This window comes from Zingiber officinale, chromosome 3B, assembly GCF_018446385.1.
Source record: "Zingiber officinale cultivar Zhangliang chromosome 3B, Zo_v1.1, whole genome shotgun sequence".
In the NCBI taxonomy this organism is placed as follows: Eukaryota; Viridiplantae; Streptophyta; class Magnoliopsida; order Zingiberales; family Zingiberaceae; genus Zingiber; species Zingiber officinale.
The window spans coordinates 4,304,269-4,315,907 of NC_055991.1; the positions used below are offsets into that span (position 1 = coordinate 4,304,269).

General features: G+C 37.1%; 2 long non-coding RNA genes across 2 annotated transcripts; both read right to left on the reverse strand.

Moving 5' to 3' along the window:
* Window positions 1-3,910: 3,910 nt before the first annotated feature.
* On the reverse strand, window positions 3,911-4,749 carry LOC121968028. Its single transcript, XR_006107902.1, has 2 exons — window positions 4,698-4,749; window positions 3,911-4,173 (listed from the first exon to the last, which is right to left on the reverse strand). It is a non-coding gene; the product is annotated as an uncharacterized LOC121968028 (long non-coding RNA).
* LOC121968029 lies at window positions 4,750-6,463 on the reverse strand. The gene is made up of 5 exons (XR_006107903.1): window positions 6,342-6,463; window positions 5,605-5,664; window positions 5,360-5,412; window positions 4,988-5,086; window positions 4,750-4,860 (listed from the first exon to the last, which is right to left on the reverse strand). It is a non-coding gene; the product is annotated as an uncharacterized LOC121968029 (long non-coding RNA).
* Between the last annotated feature and the right edge of the window lie 5,176 nt (window positions 6,464-11,639).

Sequence of the window (11,639 nt, forward strand, 5' to 3'; positions counted from 1 at the left end):
ACCGCTTTAATTTAATTTATCGTCTTTTCATGCATTTAGATTTATCTACATTGGTATCAGAGCTGTGTTAGTTATAAATGCATGATAAATCCCAAAATCTTTATCTCTGCGTTGAATCAAAATTATGGCTTGGTTTTGTTCGTTCTATTTGTTGTGTGAAATCATGACTGAGTCGTGATCAGCGATTATTATCGCTGCCATGAACGAAGTTTGTCTCCGTCTAGTTTTGCCATAGCCGAGTAAGAGATCGTAATTGTGTCGCGATCTATCACAATCCCCAATGGTCGATGCCGTAAAACCTCGAGGAAACACTTACTGAGTTAGTCTCCGATCGTGGCCGACGAAGTGCTCATGGCCACCTCTCGTTGCAACCCGTGTTCGTCGCGGGAAAGGTGGCGCACATAGCATACACGGTGTGCACAACTTGCACAGTGTGCGTGGCATGCGTGCATGGGGTCGTGGCGACGAAGAAAACGTCAAAGAGATAAACATGAAGTTTCTGTTTTGATTTTTTCTCAAAACAAAAAAAATGAAAATAAAAAAAACGTGGCAGTGCTGTGATATGTTCATAGAATTGCATTAAATATTTTTTTCCAGTACTGCGATATGTTTACAGAATTGCCGCATGCAATTAATTTTTTTATGCATTTTTTTTAAAAGCTTATATATATATATGTTGGAATTAATTAATTAAAGTTAGGATTATTGGTCTATTTTTAATTAATTATATGGGTTGAATCTGATTGGTCCAATTAGACATAATTTAGATTAAATCATTAGTTGGTTTAATCAAATTAATTTGATCTAAACCCGAATCAATTTGGGTTGATTAATTGGGTTTGGACCAAATATGATCAAATGACCAGATGGGTCAAATTTGATCAAATGATTAGATTTGTTCTAATTAATCAGACTTAAACCAATGGACATTGGTATGATCAAACGGACCTGAGTTTGATCAATAAGTCTGAAATTGGTAGAAATGGATTTAGATCAAACAGTAACAGAACGTAGGTACATTAAACTGTCCAATTAGATTAGTTCTAATTAAGGAAAATGGACCGAGCTTAGGATCTGGATTCCTAATCAACCGATTCAATGGGTCTGGCCAATTAGATCAGTTCTAATTGTCGACTTGAACTCCTGAAAATCGAGAAGATTTGTTTTTCTTGATTTATTATGTTGGTACTATGCCTATATAAATTGAAATAAACCGGTTTTGTACTGGTTAATCAGTTTTGTACTGACTTATTTTTATTTCAATTTTTCAGATGGCACGGACGATTATCACATTGACTCGTCACTAAGTGCGACGAAATCAGCTCAGGGAGGAGATTCAAGCTAGAGATAGAGTATAACTCTATTTATGGAGTCAACGGACACATTTGATGGCTTGATGATCTGTTTTGGAAACTTGAGCGAGAAGAGTTTCCAGTCCTGGACAGTTATAGGATTTGGGGTTTGATGCATTCATTGCCAGAAAATCCAAGGATGATAGCAGACTATATTTGGGGGTGTCATCAAGGACACGTCACATATTTTGTATTATGTGAGGAACTGCTTCATCATATGGCTGAAGAGGATCCTGAAGAATTCGAAGAGGACCCGGAAATGATCGAGGAGGAACCAAAAGAGGATCCAATTGTGGATCCTATAGTGAATCCTGAAGTTGTCTTGCCTGAGATTATCCCAAATGAGTCAAGGCTGAAAGGGATAATATTTGCCACTGTACTAGTATCTGTACTAGTGGGAGTTGTAGTTGCTTATCTAGTTTACTAGAGTTCTGTTATTGTTATTGTTGTTATGTATGAGCAATATTTAGTCCATTTTTATTCATGTCAGTTAGTTATATGTTAACATTATGCAGCATAATTTTATGTTAATGATATGTTCATTTATTTATGTTGTTTACTTGACATGATGCATGATTAGTTCATGATGTATTAAATGATTAGTTCATTTAATTAAATAAATTATGATATATTAAATGATTAGTTCATTTAATTAAAAATATTGATGATATTAAAAATGATTAGTTCATTTGTTGGGATGTATGTAATATAATTGATTAATATTAATTTGATTGGTCATACGAATGATGAGTGAAAACATAGTTGTCACTTGATTTTGTAAACCAACTCAAAGTAATATTGAGTCAATCATAAATTGCATGCATATGATTTACACTGAATACTAAATAATGTGTTTATTTATGATAGATTATGGCAACCAAAAACATAATAGCTGAACTCAACAAAGGTGAAAATTTTAATGGGGATAACTATAAGATTTGGCACCTTAGGATACAGTATGTACTTGAGGAATAAAAAGTTCTAGAAACTATAAATCAGGTTATGGAAGAACCTGTAGATGGTCCCACTGCACAACACAGACGAGATCTTGATGCCTATAAGGCATGGAAGAAAAAGGACTCCACTACAAAGGGCATATTGATTAGTTCAATGGTAGATGACCTAGCTTTTGAGTATGAGTCATATCTTACGGCTCATGCAGTTTGGGCAGCCCTTAAAGAAAAATACAGTGGAGTAAGTCTGAGCAAGCTTAGACAGCTGACAATCAAGTTTGACAGCTACAAAAGACGTCTGAATGTATCAATGGTTCAACACCTCAGGGAGATGTCAAACATGATTCGGGAGCTGAAAACTGCTGGTCATGAGTTGATTGATGAACAACAGGTTCAAGCAGTTATTCGTTCACTTCCATATTCTTGGGAGACCATGAAGAGGACCCTAACTCATAGTGAGAGTATCAAGACTTTCACTGACATCTCACGCCATGTAGAATTGGAGGCGGAGAGAGTTGAATCCGCAAGGATTTCTGGACAAGCCTATGTGGCTGTAGGTTCTGCTGGATCATATGGATCCAAGAAAAAGAAATGGTTCAAGAAAGGGAAGGGAAAGAAGTGGGAAGCTGCTGCTGTGGGACAGGGCCCAATCAAGAAGATAGTAAAGACGATTGGAAAGAAACCTAAAAACAAGTTGACTTGTTTTAATTGCGGCAAGAAGGGTCACTTTGCTCGGGAGTGCACTCAGCCGAAAAAGGTAAATCCAAGTGTGTCTTCTTTTCAAGAGCATTTTGTTGCTAGTTCAGTGTTGTTAGCTGATTCTTATCCTTTGTGGATTATAGATTCGGGAGCAACCAACCATGTAGCTCGGGAACGAGTTACATTTGTTGAGTACCGTCGAGTACCAGCTGGCAACAAGTGGATCTATGTGGGAAACAATGCAAGAGTTGAAGTCAAAAGAGTCGACACTTGCAAACTCAATGTAACACCCATAAATTTCTTCTATTTAAATACAACAAAAAGAAGTAGAAGAAGAGATAAAAGAAATAAAAATAGATTAATAAATGGCCTTGGGCTAGGATTGAACCCAAGACCTCTTACTTGAAATTAGTTTAAGTAATCATTAAGTGGTGGTAAAGCATCACATGAGCAATAGGAAACCATTCATTATATGTAGAATATATGTGAAGAGATGCTTCAACTTTCACTTGCACTACAAGAAAAAAGCTAATAGACAACGCTTTAAAAGCGTTGTCTTTGTTGGTGAAAAAGCGTTGTTAAAAGCACTGTTGTTAAAAGTCCGCTCTATGACAACGCTTTAAAAATGTTGTGATTTATAGCAAAGACAACGCTTTTGCAACGCTTTAAAAACGTTGTTATTTTTTTCAAAGACAACGTTTTTGCAACGCTTTAAAAGCGTTGTTGTTTTTGACAAAGACAACATTTTTACAACGCTTTAAAAGTGTTGTCTTTTTAAAATAAAAAAAAATCTATTTCCAAAATCATTGTTTTTATATTTACAAAGCTATTATTTTTCTTTTACCATATCCAGATTCAAATTTGACATATAATAGCAGTTAATCAGCTTGGCTAATGATTTCAAACTCATACCAAAATAATAGAATTCAGCTACAAAGTAAATATTAATATTTACAAGAGAATTCAGCTACAAAGTAGAATTCAGTTAATGATTTCAAATACTAAATAATTCTATTTCAAAGTAGATAGTGACATTCAAATTTAAAACAAAAAAAGAACAAAATAGCTAGCCGGTCTCAAAGGGAACGATCTGCATGCTTACTTCTACTAGATACACTCAAAAAGTATTGCTAGCTTGAGACTGGGACAAAACACCTACCACTGTGTATCTGCCACAGAAAATAATACCATCATTATTATGCAAAAGAAAAACTAAAAACAAAGGTCACAGTTCACACCATACAACAATTAAAAAATCTGGATTAAGGTACATATGAGATAAATCAAAACTTGACAAGGGTCATTAGTGGACCTATGGTGACAACAATTAGTAAGAAATTTGTTGTGGTTCACAAGCCAATTCCTCATAAACAGTATGCAAAGCACAACAACAAAAAAGCACCCACAAACTGTCATGTACACCAAAAATAATATACTAAAATATAGGTGAAACGTAACAAGATTGAAGTTCTATATCAACTTATAAAAAGTGTAATGATCTACTAATGACAAGCAAAATACATTTGGACAACTCAATCATTTGATAATAAGGGTTATTATCAAGCATTGTTGTATCTGATATTTGATCGGCAAGCTATGTTGTAACAACACAGCTTACATTATACAGTTTCCTAAACTTAACAGTAACAAAAACAAAACCTCAATTAACAAGATGGGATCCAAAATAACCAACCTTGGCATTGCCTTGCTTAAAAAAGCCAAATTTCATATCTTGTCACTGATCCTGTTGTAGTACTGTTGAAGAAACCTTGGGTGCACTAACATCGCAGGAGGTCCCAAAACCTTCATGTTGTTATTGTTGTTGCTATTGTTGGCGTTGTCTATGTGCATCTGCCCTACAAAATAGTAAATAAACATGTAGATAAGATATGACGTTCTATGGTTCACACACATATATACACAGGAAAAGAAAATTAAATAAAAGTGCAGGGAGGTGTAAGAAAGCAAAAGTATATAGGATACATTTATGCAAACTTGGACATTTCCTTCTCTTGGCGTAATTGTTCTCTTTTCTGCCTATCATCACGGCTTCTTCCATGTATTTCTCTCATATCTTTGAATCTCTGTAGATTTTAGAAAGAATAAGAGCCACATTGACATGTTGTAGGGACTATCATTATTCTAATAAGGTTACATATGAGGTTATCAATTTAGTTACAACCATGAAACTGAGATCCATTTAAGAAACTTTTTTAATGACAATGGAAAGGAATACCAAAAAAATGTGCTTGTTTCTTGGAGTTTGGCACAATAAAAAAATTTAGTGAACATTGATGTGAACTACCATAGATAATTTACTAATAAAATTGACATTAAAAGATGCATGTCACATACCCTCCAATCCTGAGGAAGATGCATGTCACATACCCTCCAACCCTCAGTAAGTGCTGAAGAAAAAAAACAGTTCATTAGAAATCTTATTTACTTTTAAGAATATTGGCATTAAAAGAAAATAAAAATATAGACAAAACACAACACTTAACGACAACAAATAATTCATTAAAAAATCACTTTAAAAAATCTTGTTTACTTTAGCTAAAACAAGATAATGAACGTATATATAGGCAACAAATAATGACCTTTAGCTAAAACAGATTCCTTGAAGAGTTGTTCAAAGTGAGGCTTGCAATACAAAACACCTTCCATTAAAGAAACAAAAGATGAAACAAATAAAAGATGTAGAAAAACTCTTCTGAATGCTAAATCATTATTTATGCAATTACCAACTTCTTTCCAAAAAATGATTGAAATTTCTCATAACATGATTTAACTTATTTAACTGACAATGGTTAATTATCATACCTAGCAATATTCTATCAGAATTAATATTGCTCTCACTTGAATAGTAATATTGCTCACTATATGCTATCAAGCAATGAATCATTCTAGATTTACTCAATCTTGATATATATTTTGTTGAGGATACTACCTAAAGCAATTTAGTGCTACTAAGTTTCCAACACAAAGAAAGACTATAGACAAAATTATATTTTTTTTAACAATAAATTTATAAAGGAGTCAACTATTGGATTGCATAACATGAGTGACAAGATACGAAGACAAAATTTCTACTTTTATCATGATCCAAAAATAGAATATTTATTTACTCTGCAGAACTAGCTCGAATATCAAATCTACAACATTGATCATTTACTAGGAATCTCGACGTTCCAAGTTATTTGGAACGCATCAGACGAACACATCTTACTTAAACTCGCTACTTCCAATGAAAAGAGTTGATTACAAACAAAGTAAAGTTCAAATAACAACATAAAATTCCAAAAGGGAGAACACAGATAGAGGCGAACGACGATACCGTGAGGGTTCCTTTGCAGTTATTGCACTTGAAACAGGACTTATGGAAAACGATTTCGTCCGTAGTGAGTTGATCCATGAGGTAGACAGGTAACTCCATTTTACCAACACAAGTTATTTGCCACGCATAACTCAATGCGATGGAGTGACCAAAAATTCAAATAGAAAAGAAAAGAAATTGTAATATCCAAATGAATTATCTTTCCATCAACAAAATTGGGCAGCTATATTCCAATGTGTAAGTTGGCATCAAAAAGAGGAAGATCACCTCAGATTTTTAAGCGGCGGAGGCTAGGTCGTAGGCGCCGTGGAGGAGTGGCAAAGGAAGCTAGGTCGCTGATGGCACGAAGGAGTGGCAGAGGAGGCTAGGTCCCGGCCGGTGTGGAGACGTGGTGGAGGAGGTTAGGTGCGAGCGGTGGGTTTTGGAGGCTAGGTTTTTCATGGAGATGAGTTTCGGTGGAGATGAGTTTTCATGGAGATGAGTTTGGGGAGGAGCTAGGGTTTCACTATGGGTTTCGGCGGTGGAGCTAGGGTCATGGAGATGAGTTTCACCGGTGGGTTAGGCAGAGGGAAAAATCACTGTGGGTTTCGGCGGTGGAGCTAAGGTCGTGGAGCTTCGCGTGGGTTTGAGGGAGGAGGAGGGTTTTGTGGGCACTTGTAAAAAATCATGCTTTGGTCTACATATGTATACTAAAAAAATTATGCAATAGACAACACTTAAACACAACGCTTTTTGAAAAGCGTTGTCTTTGATATAAAAAAATATCAATAGACAACGCATATTTAAAAAAACGTTGTCTTTAAACAGAAATAAAAAATAAAGACAACGCTTTTCACTAAAAGTGTTGTTAAAAGAAAAAAGACAACGCTTTTAAAAAAAAAACGTTGTCTTTTAAGTGTTGTAGAATCTCAATTTTCTTGTAGTGTTGGTATAAAAGGGAAAGGATGAGATGAAAACCTAACTTTTCATCTCCCTCTTCCTCCTCTCCTCTCTAGCCGAAATCCTCTCCTTCACCTTTATGGTTTTTGGCCAAGATCTAGGACTAGGGTTTCTAAAATTCTAAGTCTTCAAGGGGAGGATCTAAGAGGATAATTCCACAAGGTTCGTATGCACGTGAAAGGTGTTTTGGAGATCAAGACATACAAAAGAGAGGATTTTCTTCCCTACACCCTCTATAATAGTAAGATCTAGCGAAAGGATGTAAGTACTACTCACCTGTAGTATAAGTTGCTTCGATTATGCATGTATGAACCTTCTTGTTGTGGGTTGTTATGGTTGTATGCATGATTAAGAGATATGCATGTTAAAGAAGATATAAGACATGTTATGTAAGATGTCCTCTACAATTTTTGAGATTAAGAGCATGTTTAGAGAGTCTTGGATTACTTCCCATGTAGTTTGCGGCTAAGAAGTATATTCCAGTGCCCTAAAGTGTTTCCCTATAAGTGTGAGAGATTAAATGCACACAAGGTGTTTGTTGAAATGACAAGCTAGTGTAAGTATAAGAAAGCGATATTTAAAGAAAGTATTTTACTTTGATGTGCCATTGTACTTGACACAAGATCTATGGGTGGACTCCTAGATCGCCCCTAGTCCCCTAGATCGCCTAGTAGTATCTTAATAGGTTCGGGATTAGCTACCTCAGATCTTATTAAGGATGCACGCAAAGTGGTATAATGTCGGGCCCAAAGTAAGTTGATTATTATTTTCACTAGTATGTAATATGAAGTTTTCCCAAGTTCATTGTTTATTTAAGTGAAAACATTCTTAAGTTTGGGAATTAGAGATTATAAGGTGCAGTTTTGATGAACTCTATTGTATAGCAAGGTCTATGGTTTTCATTACTTGTTTTCAATACAAGCATGGTTTTATGTTGACGTCTCATGATAAATCTATTTAAAAATGATGATGTTTGCATGATGAGTCTATTTAAAAATACATGTCATGTACATATTTCCAAATTATGGATTTTAGCATGAGTAATTATTGAGTGCTTGTTTTGTGTTCCTTCAAGCAGTTTTGCAAAGCATGTTTTCCCATTTTAATGCATTGTTTTGTGAGTATATGGTACTTACTAAACGTTTACTTATAGATTGCATTTCCTTATACTGCAGATAAAGGTAAAGGAAAGCTTGAGTAGGAGGAGGCAGCAGGAGCAGTGTTTGGGGGTGTGTGTGTGTAGCGGAACAATGGAAAGAGATCCGAGAGTTGTTAATTTGGGGAACATGTAGAACTTTAGTTTGTTTCTTCACTCCATATTATATAAAATACTGGCATAAGTTGGTTATGAAGGAATTGACAGCTTGGCAGAATGTTTGGATGGAAAGTGAAAGCAAAAAAATGGAGGACAAGCTCTTCCGGTAGCGAGGGGGGAGCCTCTGCACGGCCCGTGGCACGGTCGTGCGGATTCGCACGGCCTCGGGCTGTCTCCTCTCGGCCAAGGCTACATGGTCATGTGGAAGCACAGGGCCATGCCCTTCCTCCTCTCGGCCAAAGGTGACACGGCCGTGTGATTCCACATGGTCGTGCCCTTCTTCCTCTCGGCCGAGGTGACACGACCGTGTGGGATCACACGGCTGGACTGTTGGAGTGTATACTGAAAGCCTAAACTTTGTAAACATTCATTATGAATAAAGAATCACATTTGGTCAAATTGTCTACATTTAGTTGTAGTTGTTCAATTAATTTATATTGTAGATAACATAGTATGTGGTGTCACATGCAGAAGATAATGTTATCAGTACCTTATAAATTATAAACAGTAGCTCACGACCAAAATGAAAAGGAACAAACCATTAGAAGGTCATAGTGTAATTAGGTATTAGTTTATCTTGACTATATAATTACACTAGTACACTCAGAGTGTATTGAGTAGGACCATTTGAGGTTGTTTCTTTTATACTGACTTTATAAAGGAACAAAAACCTCAGTTATTATGGAAGTGTGTGCTCTTAATCCTAATATAATAACAAGCACATATATTTGATATTTATTTCTTTAATTTATCAATGGGTGAGATTTAGTTCAATGAATCAATAAACCCGATAAGTTGGGAAATGATATCACTTATAGTGTGTGTTGTTGATTATAGAAGGAAACTGTGTCCTAGAGATACTAGGTTGATAATGTCCTCAAGAGGAGCTCATAAGGATTGTCATGTTAAACCCTGCAGGTGGACTTAGTCCGACATGATGATAAGGTTGAGTGGTACTACTCTTGGACTAAGATATTAATTAAATTAGTTGTCAGTAACTCACTTAATTAGTGGACATTCGATATCTTAAACACAGGGAGACTAACACACTCATAATAAGAAGGAGCCCAAAAATGTAATTTGGGATTGGTGCGGTAGTTCAATAATAGTTCTCTAGTGGAATGAATTATTATTGATAAAATTAAGTTGTGTGTTCGGGGCGAACACGGGATGCTTAATTTTATCGGGAGACCAAAACCAATTCCTCCTCTCGGTCCCTATCGTAGCCTCTTATTTATAGAGTACTATACCCACCTATACCCACCAATAAGGGGCCGGCCAAGCTAGCTTGGGAACCAAGCTAGGGCCGGCCTAGGTATAAGATTGGGTGGCCGGTGTTGGATCGAGATCGCGCTAGAGGGGGGGTGAATAGCGCTCGCGGCTATTTTTATCGTATCGGAAACGTAAAACTACCAAAGTAAATATACGCAGCGGAAGTAACGAATGCAATCACAGAAGGACACAGATAGTTTTACTTCGTTCGGAGCCTAGGTCGACTCCTACTCGAAGGCCCGCGATCCTTGATCGCTTTCGGTGGGCAACACTTATAAGTACGAAAAAGAGTACAAGATTTACAATCAGTACAGTAATTAAAAACAAGTTTACCGACGACAGAATCGTAATCTCGAAGCTCCTGGTCGTCGTGGACTCGTAACAGCACTTCAGGGTCGTTGATTGAGCAGCACGCAGCACAAGGATCGCTTGTTCGTCGTTGTTCTAAGCTGCTGGTCGAGACCCCTTATAAAGAGGGTTCAAGGCGCCTTACACTGTTCATCAAGGCGCCTTGAACGAGCCGAGTCACCCGTGTGGATCAGCACGGACCTGGTCGAACTCTATCTGGTCTAAGGTGCCTTCAGCCTATCCAAGGCGCCTCCAACCTCCGGTTCAAGGCGCCTTGAACCCCATTCAAGGCGCCTCCAGTCTGCTGCGCTGGCCTGCACCCGAGGCGCCTCCAAGCCCCATGGAGGCGCCTCGGACACTGTTCATCCGAGTTCTTCTTTGTGTTTTTGGTACCTGCAAGTATATTAATCCAAAAATACCTGCAACACAGCGTTAACACAAAATAATAGTATGACTAGGACGTTATGACAGTCTCCGGACTGTCCGAGTCTGACTTCGGATTTCCTACCGGAAACCCTAGGTCCCCTCTACGGGGAACGCGTCCTCACCTACTCCACTCAAGAGATTTACCTGTCGCTAGTACGATCCTCCAGATCGACTGGACTTTTGCTCGGCACTCGATGCTTCCGGACTTTCTGCTGAACATCCGCTTCACCGGCCAGTTCAGACTTTCACCTGGTTCGCGACACCAGGACTTTCCACCTAGGGTTACCACCCCCTAGGACTTTTGCCTGAAGCCATCGACCTGCCAAGACTTTCCGCATAGGGTTACCACCCCCTATGACCTAGGGTTACCACCCCCTAGGGTTTTACCTTGCCTAACCGCAGTTAGGACTTTCCTGAAACACTCAGCAAAAGCTGTCAGATAACAAAGCATCTTAACTTTAAATCCTTTGCCATTATTAAAACTTAGGTTCGATCGTCGGATGCTTCCCGCACCAACAATCTCCCCCTTTTTGATTATGGCAACACGTAATTCAAAGTTAAGAAAAACAACATATGTAATAACTGCATTAAGTTAACCAAGCTTAAAATGAACTTCAAATGCAATAGAGGTTAAGCTGGAAACTTTGAACTTTGACATATTAGACTCCCCCTTAATAAAAGCCCTCCTTTTATCAAATACTTTGAATTTAACTTTAATTTACCTACTCTCTGCTTAAATACTTTGATTTTTTCATTAACTTTAAATCTACTCTCCCCCTTTGCCATATATCAAAAAATAAACCAGTTTGAAAGTAGATTTGTATTTTTCTGAAGGAAAAATTTTCAGAGAGGGAAAAAGATAAGTTTTCTTCTTAGCAAAACTACTTAGCTTTTTGAATTTTGGATTTTGCCAAATTTGAAAATAGTTAGCTATATATTCTTCTTTGAAATGATTTGTATTGAGAAAGTATTTTGCCAAATAGCTAAGTTTAGAGTAA